This window comes from Rhea americana, unplaced genomic scaffold (genome assembly GCF_003343005.1).
Source record: "Rhea americana isolate MKP2758 unplaced genomic scaffold, rheAme1 scaffold_129, whole genome shotgun sequence".
Taxonomy (NCBI): Eukaryota; Metazoa; Chordata; class Aves; order Rheiformes; family Rheidae; genus Rhea; species Rhea americana.
Genome location: NW_028185361.1, coordinates 2,419,715 through 2,436,215, shown reverse-complemented (window position 1 = coordinate 2,436,215; position 16,501 = coordinate 2,419,715). Strand labels below are relative to the sequence as shown.

General features: G+C 36.7%; 1 protein-coding gene across 1 annotated transcript in view; it reads right to left on the bottom strand.

Annotated features, from left to right (window-relative positions):
• The window catches only part of TTC39B (tetratricopeptide repeat domain 39B), a 57,319-nt gene extending 41,025 nt beyond the window's left edge, over window positions 1-16,294 (bottom strand). The window contains exon 1 of the mRNA XM_085326242.1: window positions 16,264-16,294. The gene's annotated coding sequence lies outside the window, so the exon portion shown is untranslated. The remainder of the gene's footprint in view (window positions 1-16,263) is intronic.
• Between the last annotated feature and the right edge of the window lie 207 nt (window positions 16,295-16,501).

Below are 16,501 nucleotides of genomic sequence, written 5' to 3'. Positions count from 1 at the left end.
CTTGTTTTCTTTTCTTTCTTTTTTTTTTTTTTTTTGACTCACATTCTTTTCCTGTTTTCCAAGGTCATTTTCTCCCTACCTGCATATAGTTTTCTAGAGTTGATAGAAAATTAACATATTTTATCATCACAAATAAGTAYATATTTTACCAAATTAGATTAACGCTACAATAGAATTACTTTAGATTTTATACACATATGAACTCAGTTCACTACTGAATGAAAAAGGAAAAGGCAAATGCACTACTTTGGCTGCAATACACAGACGCATATCTTACTATAAAGAATAAAATGTCACTATGTTCCAGTGTAGGTGCTTTACTGATAACTTGGAAAAAAGTGTACGATGGGAAAAAGTATCTTTTATCTCACTGTTACTTCAGGGGAGCAGAATTCTTAGAAAAGAACAAACAACTTTTTGAATTCGAACAATAGCTTATACGTTTTGGCTTTTAGTATGAGTTATCCATGAAAGTGTTCCAAAAAACTAGGGATAGTTTCTATAATTTCCTACCGGCTATTAGCAGCTTTAAATAAGTTGTTGTAAACAACYGTGTGAAGCTGCAATAGACATGCAGAAAAATAATAGTGATTTAAAACCTTTAATACAAATTGGAATATCCACTACTAGAATTACAATCCTCAGCACGTATATAAAGCAATAGCATTAATGGTTTAAAGTGTCAAAAGAGTTTGCAACTTAGTAAGTCTCTTTCAGTTTTGTCAACAGATTAATTGAATGGAGTTACACAGGAAATTATTTACTAAAATAAATGACAACAAAAAAGTCATTGCACCAGTACATGCGATAAAAATCTTTCAAATATTTAATGAGTTAGGCTGGAACAATTACAGAATCATAGAATGGGTAAGGTTGGAAGGCACCTCTGGAGATCATCTAGTCCAACCTTTCTGCTCAACCAGGGTCACCTAGAGCATGTTGGACAGGGTTGCATCCAGGCGAGCCTTGAAGATCTCCAGAGAARGAGACTCCACAACCTCTCTGGGCAACCTGTGCCAGTGCTCCGTCACTCTCACAGGGAAGAAATTCCCCCTCACGGTCAGGCCGATCTTCCTGCGGTTCAGTTTTTGCCCGTTGCCTCTTGTCCTGTCACATGGGGCAACTGAAAAGAGTTTGTCCCTGGCCCTTTGACCCTCCCTTCAGGTACTTGTACACATTGATAAGATCCCCCCTCAGGCTTCTCTTCCCCAGGCTAAACAGGCCCAGCTCTCGCAGYCRTTCCTCATRGGGCAGATGCTCCAGCCCTCCAATCATCTTCATAGCCCTACACTGGACTCTCCCCAGTAGCTCCAAGTCTCTCTTGTACTAGGGACACAGTACTCGAGATGAGGCCTCTCCAGGGCTGAGTAGAGGGGCAGGATCACCTCCCTCAGCTTGCTGGCAACACTCTTCCTAAGGCACCCCAGGAGACAATTGGTCTTCTTGGYCACAARGGCACATCGCTGGCTCACGGTTAACTTGTCCACCAGCACTCCCAGGTCCTTCTCTGCAGAGCTGCTTTTCAGAAGGTCAGCCCCCAACCTGTACTGGTGCCTAGGGTTATTTTTCCCTAGGTGCAGGACTCTGCACTTGCCCTTGTTGAACCTCAGGAGCTTCCTCCTGAGGAAGGAGCCCAACTCTCCAGCCTGTCCAGGTCTCTCTGTATGGCAGCACAGCCCTCACCTGTATCAGCCACTCCTCCCAGCTTGGTAGCATCAGCAAACTTGCTGAGGAGGCACTCTGTCCCCTCATCCAGGTCACTGATGAAGAAGCTGAACAGGATGGGACCCAGTACTGAGCCCTGGGGGACTCCACTAGCCACAGGCCTCCAGCTAGACTCCATGCCACTGATGACAACCCTGAGCTCTGCCTTTCAGCCAGTTCTCAATCTACCTCACTGTCCGCTCGTCTAGCCCACATTTCCTGAGCTTATCTAGGAGGATGTTCTGGGAGACAGTGTTGAAAGCCTTGCTGAAGTCAAGGTACACAACATCCATTCTCTCCCCTTTTCTACCCAGCCAGTCACTCCATCACAGAAGGCTATTAGATTGGTTAAGCAGGGTTTCCTCTTGGTGAATCATGCTGGCTACTCCTGATCACCTGCTTTTCCTCCATATGTCTGGAGATGACATCCAGAATGAGCTGTTCCATCACCTTTCCAGGGATGGARGTGAGGCTGACCGGCCTGTAGTTGCCTAGGTCCTCCTTCTTGCCCYTYTTGAAGACTGGAGTGACACTGACTTTCTTCCAGTCCTCAGGCACCTCTCCAGGTCTCCAGGACCTTTCAAAGATGATGGAGAGCGGCCTGGCAACAACATCCGCCAGCTCCCTCAGTACCCATGGGTGCATCCCATCAGGGCCCATAGATTTGTGGATGTCTAGCCTGCCCAGAAGGTCTCTAATCCTATCCTCCTCAACCAAAGGAAAGTCTGCCTTTCTCCAGACCTTCTCCCTCACATCCAGGTTGCAGGATTCATGGGGGCTGCCCTTAGCAGTGAAGACTGAAGCAAAGAAGGCATTCAGTAATTCTGCTTTCTCTGTATCCCTTGTCACTAGGGCCCCGCCCCATCCAGTAGCGGGCCCACATTTTCCTTAGTCCTCCTCTTGCTGCTGATGTATTTGAAGAAGTCCTTCTTGTTGTCCTTAACATCCCTTGMCAGACTCAATTCCAACTGAGCCTTAGCCTTCCTTGCAGCGTCTCTACATACTCTGACTGCATTCCTATAACTCTCCCTAGTATCCTGTCCCCTCTTCCACATTCCGTGCACTTTCTTCTTCTGCCTGAATTTGGCCAAGAGCTCCTTGCTCACCCATGCAGGTCTCCTGCCCCTTTTGCTGCACTTCTTACTCACAGGGATGCACCGCTCTTGAGCTTGGAGGAAGTGATGTTTGAATACTAGCCAGCTGTCCCGGACCCCCCTTCCCTCTAGTGCCTTAACCCATGGGATTCCTCCAGTTAGGTCTCTGAAGAGCCCAAAGTCCGCTCTCCTGAAGTCCAGGGTTGCAATCCTGCTTGTTGCCTCACTTCTTTCCTGCAGGATCCTGAACTCCACCATCTCATGGTCACTGCAGCCAAGGCTCCTCCAACCTTCACAACTCTAACCGGTCCCTCTCTGTTGRTAAGGATAAGGTCCAGCAGGACACCCTTCCTCCTAGGCTCCTCCACCACCTGTGACAAGAAGTTATCATCAATGCATTGCAGGAGCCTCCTGGACTGTCTGTGCCTTGCTGTATTGTCCCTCCAGCAGATGTCAGGGTGGTTGAAGTCCCCCATGAGAACCAGGGCCTGTGATTGTGAGGCTACTTCCAGTTGTCTATAGAAGGCCTCATCAACTTTCTCTTCCTGGTCAGGTGTGTACAGCATGGCTCAGTGTAAGAGAATTACTGGAAAGGCAGTTACATTGTTGAAGTTAAACATAACTTGATATATGCTATTGTATTTTTATTTATTGGAGACTTAGTCTGCTATACAATCACCCCTGCTGCAATGACCTAAAACATGTTTCACAAAAGTGGATTCAGGGACTGGAAATTGCAATAAAATCTATTTTTAATTTAATTATGCTTTCCACAATTTAAAATCACATGTTTAAGACTAGATTCTACATCTTTTTTTTTTCTTATTTTTTCAAATCAACATCAATTGTGTTCAAATGTATAAGCAGTACTTCACATGGGTAGGTACTGCAGAATTTTGCTGCAAAAGTTCTAAAACTATTTATTGGCTCTTTTACAACACAGTCACAATAATCAACTTCAGCTAACAAACAACATTTAATTGACAACTACTAGGCTCTGCACAGCTGCTGTTCTTGCTAAAGCAAGCTTCACTGGGCTACAGATACTGGAAATATTTCAGTTTATTAGTGCCAGCAATGCAACACTTTTCCTGAGGCAACACAACCCTAAAAAATTAGAACTAGTAGCAACAAGTTAATTTTAAGATTCCCACATTAAAGATGCATATTTATCTTAATTAAAATAAAAAAGAGTGAAAATATTCACTTCTAAAAATTGAAGTGAATAGAAAGGACCCAATTTTGATGGCAAACAAGAAAACAAGAAGCACTGCATCAAAAAGAATACTTTCCCAAGAAATAGCTACTTTACCATAAAAGAGGCCCGTATCAGTTATGGAAGGCTTCTCAAAGAAAGAAATTTGAGGCATTTCTTTAAACCAAATGAAAAACAATATTTTACAATATTTGGGAAATATTGTAACATTTCTAAATTCCTAGGATTTCACTTTTTAACTATATGTATGCTAGCAGTAGATATCTACATTCTTTCCATCTGGAGAACAATTCAAAAAATGTGRAATCTCACATTTAGAAATTTCTTGCAGCTAATTGAAATTAAAGCACAAAAAATATTCATATCTCTTTAAGGTAAATGATTTAATATGGCCAATCACTTTCCAGTTATGAACAAAAAAAACTATTAACCCAAAACTTAATTGAAAAAACAGCAAGAAAAGATGCAGGATCACGTGAGCATCATTGATAGATAAACAAAAGACTTCTGGAAACGCTTTTAAGTTTCATTTGAAATTCAGATTGCAACTCACAATGGAAATGCTACTTAAAATCACCCAACAGGAGAAACTTAAGACATCTGGCTGTAAGTTAGTAAATGATCTCTAACTTACGTATTCTAGATCACAGTCATCATTAGTAAAGATTTACAAACTGCAGCCATCCAATCAATATAGCAAGAATACATGCTTTTTCTTTAAAAAAAAAAAAAAGAAAGAAAGAAAGAAACTATAAATCCACTGGCTACAGTTTATTTCCACAGGAAATTTTACATTCATTCTGCACACATCCCTTCTTATGAGAAACATGAATTTTAAATACAGAAAACCTGCAGTGTACAGATTCAAGACAATTGTTATCAGCTTATGAGAAGTTATAAAAGCTTCATACCAATATAAGACAGATTTCATAAAATAATCTATTTGAACTTATGGTCTTCACAGTTTCAGAACTTCAGTAACGCATGCTGTAGTCTGTGTGCTAAGCATAAATTTAAGACAGCTCAACTAGTAGCAAAACTATCCAGTATATTTTAGCCAACTTTGCAAACAATCAGAAATAACTCTGAAATACTACCATATTATGGTCCATTGTTCTATATACATGGCCATTGTTCAAATCAAAAACAAACACAAAAACCCACAAAACTATCAATGGCAGCTTAGTTAAAACCTTATTAGATTACACAATTCAGTACTTTGGCAAAACCATGAAGCTAACATACTGTGTTACATAATCCAGAAATAATTACTTCTTCCTCACTCGAATTCGTTGTACAGTACATTTAAAATCTCATTCAACAGCAAACAGAGGCAAACAGTGTGACTTGCACCCAAGCCTTTCTCAAGTACTAATTTTCACTTGATTCTTGGGGACAGGAGTCTATCTGCACAATAGATCTAAAGTGGAACAGCATAGGATGGAAAAAGCATGATTCAATTAGATTGCACCATCCCCTCAAACCTACCCAATTATGAGTTAATGGAATTATGTTATGAATGAAGGGTGCTTAAAAGCCTCAAACATACAAAGAATTTCAAAGCAATCAAATAAAAATTTCTTCTTAGAAGTCTTGTGTGATATTAAATTTAAAATACTAGACAGGCATACGATGAGATTTCTCACATCACGAGACCAATACCGCTTTACATTCTTTGAGTGAGCCTAGTCTCATTCTCTGACTTAGAGGTAGGAATAGGACTGTTTTTGTCCTGTATAAAAAGCAGTTCAGTGCCTACTATCCTGATGTGTGAAAATCTGAGAAGTGAATACAAGTGATCAAATATTTTTGCTTCCAAATATTTACAGGATGTAAATATACATATACATACATTTTTTAATACCATGCTACCATGCATGGCATACTCACTTTTAGCAATTTAGCAGAATTCTTATATAAACTTACTGAGAGACGGACAGACAGACTCTCCAACCTTCCCAATGGTGTTTTATATGGGAAATATAGAACACGTTTGCCTTGATAATAAATATCAAGGCATTTTCTGCACACTACAAAAACCTGACTGCTGTATCCTCATATATCATTACTACTCTACATTAAACCAAAGTAACCAGATAAGCACAAAAGGAAGACAGCCAAGGTAAAGACTGTCATCTGCTTGAATCTCAAACACTAAAGGAAATAAAATGGCAAGAGCAAACTCATCTTTCAGGCTGACTGGAATCCACTACTCCCAACACCACACTCCACTCTTCTGAAAATACATACAAGAGGCTTTTTTTTTTAAGCAAAGAAACAGAAGCATTTACAAATGTGTAATTTAAATGACCATTAATCAGATTCAGTGAGCTAATAGTCAATTAAGTCAGTTGTTTGTACAGCTTTAAATGGAAGAAAAAGCACAATCAGCTGCTTCACCTGACACCAAATTCTTTACTTTCATAAGTTCAGTAACAAACTGTGCTGCACATGCACAGTAATCAAGATGCAAATTCTCCATAATGAATCAGCCATATTGTGAGAACAAACAAGATGCACGGCAGCTACCTGGGTTACTATTTACCTATGTGAACATGCACATATATTGTATCTGCAGTGTATAGCCATCAAAATGAATGTGAAATAATCTTATTTAAACTTATCAACCTACGCAAACATTCAATACAGCCCTGCTAAAGAAATGTAATCCTAAACACTGCTATTTAGAAGTGACCACAGTTCGACAAAGGGGAGAAAACAACAAAGCACAACCAGCRCTGATCTGCAAGCAAGTGAAAAATCTGCTTTACATTGTCGGACACTAACAAAAATGCTGTCAGTATGTAGGCTCAGATAACACAACTCAAAGCGGTGTAAAGGCTACTTGTTATCAGATTTATTAGTAAACTCAGTGATTCCACAGTATTTAAGACTGTTTTAACATGTGATCTTTGTAGTTAAGCTCAGAATTTACTGTGTCTGTATAAAATTTATTACTGTAATAGTTATCAAATAATCCAGCTAAGGTCAATACAGACACTATTTAGCAGCAAAAATGAACGTTCAAATATTTTCAAAAGTGATATAGCCAAAACACTGTATTTGTACAAGTAAATATAGATTCATACACAAAGTTAACATCTCCTATAAAGAGTAGGTCTAAGTAAGATTCACTGACAAGCAAATGTTGGAAAATATCCTCCTGAAATAAGCTAGCATGTACAAATAATAATGACATCTTGTTGACAATTTTATACAAAATGCCTAAAAATTCTACTTATCTCAGTAGGGAAAAATCAAGAAATAAATCATTTAGCAAGTAGGACACCAGATCAGGCCAGGCGTTTATGGGACTAACACTGCGTCACACAAATATTGGCTCAGATCCCAACACACAATTAGGACAGAGCAGTCTTACGAATAAGACCATTCTTTCTAACTTCAAAACAATTCATAGGAATTTATTACACAGTAAATTTACAGTTAATATTGCAGACCTTAAATTACTAAAATCTCTAAAATACACTGTATTATACTTAACATTTAGTACTCTTAAAAAAAACCCCACAAAACTGCATCCCATAAACTATTTATATTTAAACAATTATATAACCTCAAACAGTTAAATCATCACAGCTACCACGACAGAAAGACATACTGTATAACACAGAAAATGACCGAGTCTGATACTGTCTTTAAATTACCACCTTTTCAAGAGCAGAATCCAACATACACACCTTGCAGTGTTCTACAGTCTAAAGCATCCTAGCTGATTAAGCACTGACATCAGCAGGAAAGCTGCTGCTTGCTGAAAGCATTGTTCACCAATGCAAAGTGCAGAGGAAAACCAATTATTCATAAACTCATACTGAATACATCATTTTACCTCCTCTTGAAGGAACTCCATCTAAACTACAACATATTTTTAAAATGCAAAACATACCTGCCAAGGTAAATTTTCCCAGATAAACCCCCATAAATTTGACTACCACAACTGTGATTTCAGGGACTAGAAGGCAGAGTAATATACTTACAGGGTTAATTCAATTAACTTCAGGTGAGTAAATACAGTCCTTATGTAAAAGGAAGTGCTGCTTCTTTCACTCTGTTCGTTTTCCACCATACACAAAAAAAGACAGGAAAAAAGCCCAGAGAGAGAACTGATCCTCTGTTCTATTTCTCAGTACCCATGAGGTTTCATTAATTAGTTACGAAGCAAAAAGAATAAAAAGATAAAAGTTCACAAGCCAGCAGCTGGCAACACAGGAGCTCTCCATAGCTGAATTTGAAAGAAATGTCAATTAGAGTGGTAGCAGCTACAGTCAATGCTGGTAGCTGATGCTTCTGCAGGAAGAGGATGCTGGGAGATTTTCCCAATCTGTGCTGCAGCCTAATTCTAATCCATCACTGCCTAACTGCAAGGAGAAAATGGAGACAAGACAAATGTAAAACGATTTGTATTTAAAGACAAAAGGGGAGCTACCTCACCTTTTTAAACTCAATAGACAGAAAAAGAAAAGTATACTAATGCAACTGCAGTAAAAATAAATCAAATATACAAGGCTGGGTAGCAAACAGCAATTTAATGAAAATCAGCAGGTTTTATGTGCAATATTCATTACTTCACAGTTCTAAACAAATGAATGTAATAAACATTTTTCTATTAACCCTTTGCCTTTTTTTGCTAGAAATTTAAATTTTTAAACAAAGTTCCACAGCCAAAAATAAGTCAATAGCACAGACAGGCATCTAATATATATCAGATCTATTCATGAATACCAACAGCAACAGGAGGAAGTAGGAGTTAGAAACAAAGCATCTGGACCAGGAATAGTTTCATCCCCTTGTAATAATCTAAGCAGAAGAGCCAACGCCATATGAGAGTTGAGCAGTACAAAATTAAATTGTCCTCCATCTTTAAGTTCTAGAAGTACTCTTTAAAGTTGTACCATCTGGGCTAARAGTATCTATTCCTAACAACACGTAATGTCCTGAACCAAGTTTTATTTATAAAAACTTCTCAAAGGAAACTCTAGAATACCCATGCCATAATCAAAAATCAGTTTCAGCCAATGTGAGAGAAAATATCATTTTTTAATAAGTTAAATTTTAGGGAATAGTCTGCTTCTTAATATTGCTCATCACACACATGTATGTTGACGAAGGAGCAGGGAGAGCCATTCAGATATTCTCACTTTTGTTATTTTGCCTTTTAAGTGAAGATGTGAAACTCTTCCTTACTTTTGTGACAAGCAGCAACTTTCTCACAGTACTTTCTTATAGCAAGCCCAGTGAAATACTGAAGTGGAGGCTGAAAATATTCTGGAGGTTTGTCTATGTAGTTATAGCTAGGTATAYAGAGGAAGGTATGCACCTGGTATGCATTGAGCTTGAAATTTACTGCCTAAAACTGGAAGATACCATTTTGCTGCTATTCTTGAGCTCTCCGACTGTAAAATTTACTATCAAGTCTTTAAATCATAGAATAAATATTGATTTCCTCAAGACATAATATATATATAGATAATAATAATACACATGTGATTAGTAGATCACACAAGATACTACCATMATAATTGACTCCAGAAGTTAATAGTAAAAAAAGCTCCTTTTTAGCCTACATTGGATCACAGGAAAATAGGAGGTGATATTTTTCTATGCTCTAGCCTCTAAGGCTTACAAAATAGTAGAAAAAGGAAGAAGACTCAAAGTTATGTTGGCCAATCCAGTTTGTGCTTTTGTTTTTTTTGTTCTTTTTCAAGAAGCCACAGGTACATACAGAACTGCACATTTCAAATTCACAAGATATCCATATAAAAATTTGCAGAAAAAGAGGCCCGAACATCTCTACTGAAAAACAAAAAACAAATCTTATTTGATCACATCAGAGTCTTACTTGTAATAACATAAGAAAATAAAAATTTAAWCACTTAAATTGTCAGAGCTGTTTCTCACCATCTTAAGTTAGTGCGAGAATTTAAATCCAAGCATATGGTGAAACACATTGTTCTTAGAAGGACTTGGCTCCCCAAATTCAAATTTGAATTTAGKGCCATTTCTTCAGCTGTTTAGTTTCATTCATTGACAAAACACACACATGCGCAGGTATAACTGAAATCTTAACTACAGTTCTGAGATTACAAGGATAACCTTCTCTAACTTCCTTAAACACTTCTGGCCCTTAATCTATCACCCCAGTAATACCACACAGAGCTGCTTTGGTAGGATAAAGGATTAACARTATCCAGCTTTCATTAGGAAAAGGAAATGCAAAATAGGAATGATAATATAGTAGTGAAATCTGCCCCTTTCTGCTGGAATCAACAAATTTAGAARTATTAAGAATTGCATCATTCACCAAAAAAAAACATTTGTCTGCTTCGTATAGAATTCAAACTTCCACCTTTTCACTATTACATTTTTTTAAAAATGTATTTAAATGAAATGATGTTATCTATCCAGTTTTTCCATTAATGCCATGACTTAGAGCCTGGTATCACAAATTTCTATTAAAAAAAAAACAGCGCAACATGAAGACTGCCTCAGTGTATGACCTATTTGCAGGATCTAACCACAGGGACTATACTGTGTTTCTTCCCAAATACAATCTACAGTGATCTTCTGTAAACATACAGGACAACACAGTTACTCCAAATGTTGCCATCATTCATTTGCATGTTTTTATCTTTGAATTCTGAGATAAGGTGAGGTAATAGAAAGTATCACCTTGCCTAAGTCAAGTGAAAAGCCTGCATGCCAACCAATACTGTGAAAAAGCAGGTGTATGATAATTTAATGGTAACTTGTTTCTGTGTCACATGCAGATGACATTAAGGAATACATAAAATGAAATGAGAAGATATACAGATATAACTAAGATTCCATACACGTTCCTAACAAATGAAGGGCTTCGGAGGAGAAAATAAGAAAGAAAAAAAAGAAAAGAAAGCAATGATAGCACATACTAGGCTTAGATATAATACGGCAACAGTTAACAACTGTCAAGTCTAAACTCATTAAATCTAATTCTTGTAAGACTGAAAAATGAAAGTTTCCAAAATTGTGCTTTGGCAACATTGATGAATCTATTCCAGAAAAATAATTTGAGTAATTGGGAAAAACTAAGGTAGGAGAAAAATACAGGAGTTGAAGATTATTTTGCTCAGTAAGATTAAAATTGAAGTTCTTTTTTTTTTCCATAATAAAATTCACACACCAAAGAAGTTTATTTTAAGTAAGAATTAAACAAAAAGCATGAACTTCTCTTACATGTTTTGAACCTATAGGTTGAACCTATTGGCAAATGATATATTAAATTACTTTCTAAAACTGCCAAAGACATTAATAAGCAGACACTCCAGTGGAGAAAAGATGAAAGTGTTGTTAAAAAGTAGTTTAATTTTAATTCTTGACAGAGCATTTAATTTCCAAAAAAAAAAGTGCCTGTGTTTATCTCAAGTTAATTGCTTACTTTCAAAATGTTATACACCATTCTGAATCAACACAACCATGTAATGGCAGGTTGAGTTTCACACATCCCACATACCCTCTTTTTCAGATTGAATATGCTATATCCAGAATTATGGCCACATCAGTACTTAGAAAACTTAGTAACTGCATTTAATAGAGAAGCTGTAGGTGAAACACTACTGCTCTCACTAAACAAAATGGCAGACTAACTTATTGTAAGAGTATCCCTTTGGCTTTAGGGCCAATGAATCTAAAAAAAAAAAAAAAAAAAAAAAAAAAAAAAAAAAAAAAAAAAAAAAAAAAAAAAAGGTATTCCACGTTTCTATACAAGTTGTTCAGGCACGTTACAAAACTTCTTCGGGGCGATTAGTACGCCCTATGTCCCTGCAAGCCTACACTTGTAAAAGATCACAAAAGAGTCTAGATAAACAATCTAATCCATTTAGACAATCAGAGTAAAGACTGATTTCCTCCTGGACTTGTCCTCAGATATGACAGCCAGGACTAGACACTTAGAGGATTTTACCCTCTTAAGATAACTCATTGCCCTTTTAACATCTAACCCACACAATCTGGCATCTACAGTTAAGAAATGATATTTAGAGGAAAACGCCATATAAAGAGAAATTAGATTTGCAGAATCATTTGCTAGTAAGTTAGTGAAGCAATATTCATAGGAACTTTATTTTACACACATATATATAAATTGTAGCGATATGAAAGATACAAAATATCATGAAGACCCAGTTCCTACTCATTCTTTTAGAATTCTCTAAACAACTTGATCCAATATAATTTTAATGAGCTCTTAAGACACACAAGTAAACATAAAAAGGCTTTGTAAATACTTGCAATTCACTATATAAAAAAAAGGTTCATTTTAGTTTAATTCAATTGGGCAATAAAAGTACAATCAGCCACTCAAACAAAAAAAACAGATATATTGCCCGAGTTGGGACAATGTAATTTTCTTATCCAATTAGGGGGAAGAAAAATCCTATTTATTAATATTTTAAAGAGAGACTTCATTAAGATCAGAATCAGAAAAAAAAAAAGGTAAACAAAGAAACCCTACACCTTAAATATGGTTTCTCTTAAAGTCTGAACCCCTGGCAATTCATAATTTCAATGGAGTAATGTTTCCAATTTCTACCACAGTATATTRTTAATGGAAAAAAACTACTAGTAATTCCCAACAGAGAAAGGTAAAGAACAACAAATATGCCACTAGATTTAAGAAAGATTTCCCTGAGGCAACCTATTAACAGTGTCATTTGAAATCTGTAGCCAAAGAATTTCAAGAAAAACAACATTAAAGACTTTCACAGGAAGTCCCAAGGTGATGAAAGTTTTATCAATGCCTTAGGCATTTTTTGTTAAACAGATCAAATAGATCTCTCCTTTCACAAGGAGACAACCTAATCAAGTAAAGAATCCTGCCCAGATATAAAAGAATATACATTTTTATATAATCTCCAGAACTGCAAACTAATTATCAAAACAGAGCAAGTTTATCAACAGAAATTTTCCAGTCCAGGCTGCCCCATTTTTATGGCCTGAACGCTCACACTGAACAGCCTCTAAGTCTCATTTCTAAAGTGAGAAACAACATGTGCAGTTGAGCTAACTGTTCAGTCATGTGTGCCCAAGCCAAATCTAAGAGAACAGCAGTGAGTCAAAGARATGTTTCAAATCAACATCAAGATAGCCGAGAAAAACCTGAATGGGCAAATATTGAGGGAAAGACTGCAGTGTAACAGCTAACCGTCTATGTCCTTGGCCTGCTGACAATCAAACTAGCCACTGACCATCCAGGAACACGAAAAATACAGATACAGCTTGGGGAGTAGAAAGGTAAGCAGGTCATGCGGCCATGTGCAGTAAAAGCTGGAGTTATTCTCGTGTGGGAAAGTGTAGGTTCACAGCAATCTCTATGAAATGAAGCTCATTTATCTCAGTGCTCATGATGTATTTCTCTACTAGCTACAGGAAACCCAAGGAATCCAGAAGGAAGTATCTCAAATACTTGAAACTTACCATAGCCATTAATAAACAAAATATTTAATTATATACAGGAAAATGACATGGTAAGTCACTAACAATTTTCAGAATTTGCAAAACTTCATCAGTATGCCTTTTCCTTCTTTCATCCAGGACAGTTCAGACTTTACAGATGTCCTATGCTGTTGACTAATCAAAGCCTACAACAATCTTCTTACCTGGCAATATTTCATGAAAGCTACTCCAGGACAGTAATATTACATGAAAACAACAAAGATCCTTCCATACCATATATTTCTGCAGTCCTAAAGTATGGCAATGCTCAAAATACCATTTTTAATTAATATGAAAGTAATTAAATAACAATTTTTAAGAAATTGTAATAGTTTAGGAAAATGGTRCTTTTCAGCCCCATATCCCTAATATCTTTTTTAAGTAGACTGCCACCAGAAAGTCCGAATAGGGYAAGACCTGGATCAAGAAACACTAAGATGGACATTTAGGTTTTTCTTCCAAAACAAAACAAATTAAAATAATAAAAACCTACAGGATTTCATAGAAGTTTTAAATTCAAATATCACAAAGGTTAGAATAACGGTAGAGACTTTCGGAACAGGAACAGAAAACCGGAAATATTTTTTTCTCCTGGAATACTACTAGCAGCTATATTCATACTACAGGAAAGTCTAAAGATACACTGAAAACACAAAAGCATTCAGAGTTTGAAATTATGGCTTGCCTGATGCTGAAAAACTTGCATACTTTTTTTTCCACCTATACTTGTGTCCTATTGGGCTTGAGAGGCCTACTACTTCTTTCATTCAGATCAACTAGTATTAAAGCATTCACYCTTCTGCAATAACAACTACTTGAACAGGTGTCTAATTTGGGAATGTATTGCTAAGCAAGCCTGAGAAGCAAATGGGGAGTCATTTATGAGCCTGAAATTTATTAAGCCATTTATTAAGACACAGGTTAATCCCTAGATTATTTCAACGTTAAAACTATTGTATAATATTTTATTTCTTTTATTGGTTGAGTAAACTTGAAGACAGACTCCAAAAAGAGGATTTATTACATAATGCACATCTCATGACAGGTCAATGCGCTAGGCTTCTACAGAAGAACAGATACTGCTTTTACCATCTGTACAAGTTTTACTACATTTAGTTCAGCCTATTTTAACAAGGTATATGACTGTCAGCTGAAATCTTGCAGGACACTCATGAACCACAGGAACGGTGTTTACAAAGGTCCTGCGTAATCTGAGTTTTTTTGATGTAGCATATACCTCAACTGAAGCAGTACCTGACACATTGAATCGGTGTATTTGTTTTCTACATGAATTCTTGAAAAAAATCAGATTCTTTATATTTGCATTCAATTTTAGAACAGTGAGTTAGAGCCCAGTGAAACCCAGTTTCTCTTCCTAGGCTTAGAAGTAGTAGTTGTCAGTTCAATATAGTGCAGACTTGCCAAGCTCTCTTTTCATTCTCTAAGGCAACTCTCAAATTCATGGCAGATAAGGCTCATTCCATGCTCTCTCAAACACTACCCCACAAGAACTGCAGGTCACCTAAACTGCTGAAACAGACTTAACTAAATGTAATGAAATCTGGACAAATGGAAAGTCTATTTTAGATTACATCTATGCCAGAATCTGTCAAGAATTTTAAAGTACAGTATTTTTAGCCAGCAAAGGAAGAAAATAACAATGGTGACACCTAACTAAATACCTTAAACAAGCGACAACATATTTCTTTGCTGTGACATTTTCTCCATTGTCCCACAGGAAAGCAAACTTACTCTCCTACATGACAGTTATTATAGACAGAAATGACAACAGCAACAAGATACTGATATCAGTTTTACTTCTACACCTCCTCTGCTCCCAGAAAAAAAGCACGGGAAGCAGCCAGAGAGAGAAGTCATCTGATCATACAGCAACTGTTTTGAATTAAAGTAAGGAAAAGTAGAGTTTTTAACACTAATATGTAAAATCCTTCCTTCCTTCTTACTCCCCAGAAGGTATATTATATATATATATATATATATATATATCTAGCGCAGAACTTTCTAATCTCTAAGTATTGTACAAATATAGTGGTCTGCTAAACCTACAAACTACAAATGCCATGGAAATTTCAGCAACTAACTTCAGTCCTAGGCTACAGCCTCAAGATCAAGAAAAGTTTTGACAATCTCAGGATATCACTAACAGCCTCCCTTCTGGTGTGTTTCACTGCTCAAAAATGCAATGAAATCCTACAGAAAAATTAAACACATTTGTGAAAAATATCAGATATTTCTACCACAATTTAGATAAGGTGTTGCTGAACATACTTAAACAAGGTTCTGTTGGCATGAAAACCCATGCCAGAGAATGGTGTGACCATCCTCCATTTTATTCCATATGGTAAAAAAAATATCCACAGAAGAATGCATTATAAAGTGCCAACTCTGAAAATCTTACTTTGATGGTCCTGTATAATGTGTTACTGAGAMGTCTTTCACCAATGCTTTTTCACCATACAGAAATGGACCTAAAGCTGTTAGTATGTAACCAACAAAGTGCCTGTGCAGTTGCTCTTTTTTTTGATTCTTTAACTTTTGTATTTCTTCACCAATACCTAACCACGTATGTATCAACCTAATTAAATTTTCATTTCCTAACTTTTGGGACCTTAATGGTTTTGGCAAAAGTGATGTGAACAGTAATCATAGAATTATGCTTCTTCTAAAAAGTGTGCATGCAGTAATTTACTGCTGTATAAGCAGTTTTAACAAAACATCCACATTTTAGAAAATTTTACTCACACGGGGATATTTTCAAAGGCATCTTCAAAGCTTTCCTGCAAAAGAAAAAAAAAGTATTTCAGTAAACTAAAGTAAATACATGTATGTTTGGGAACTCTTTTTGCAACACAGCAGAAAGCTACATTATSAGATAGTATTTATTCTGCAGCAATAATCCTAACACTCACAGCCTACTGGCTCTTTGTTGTGCTTTCGGCCTCCAGTCTAGCAATTCTGTACTCTAACAAATCCATTCCCT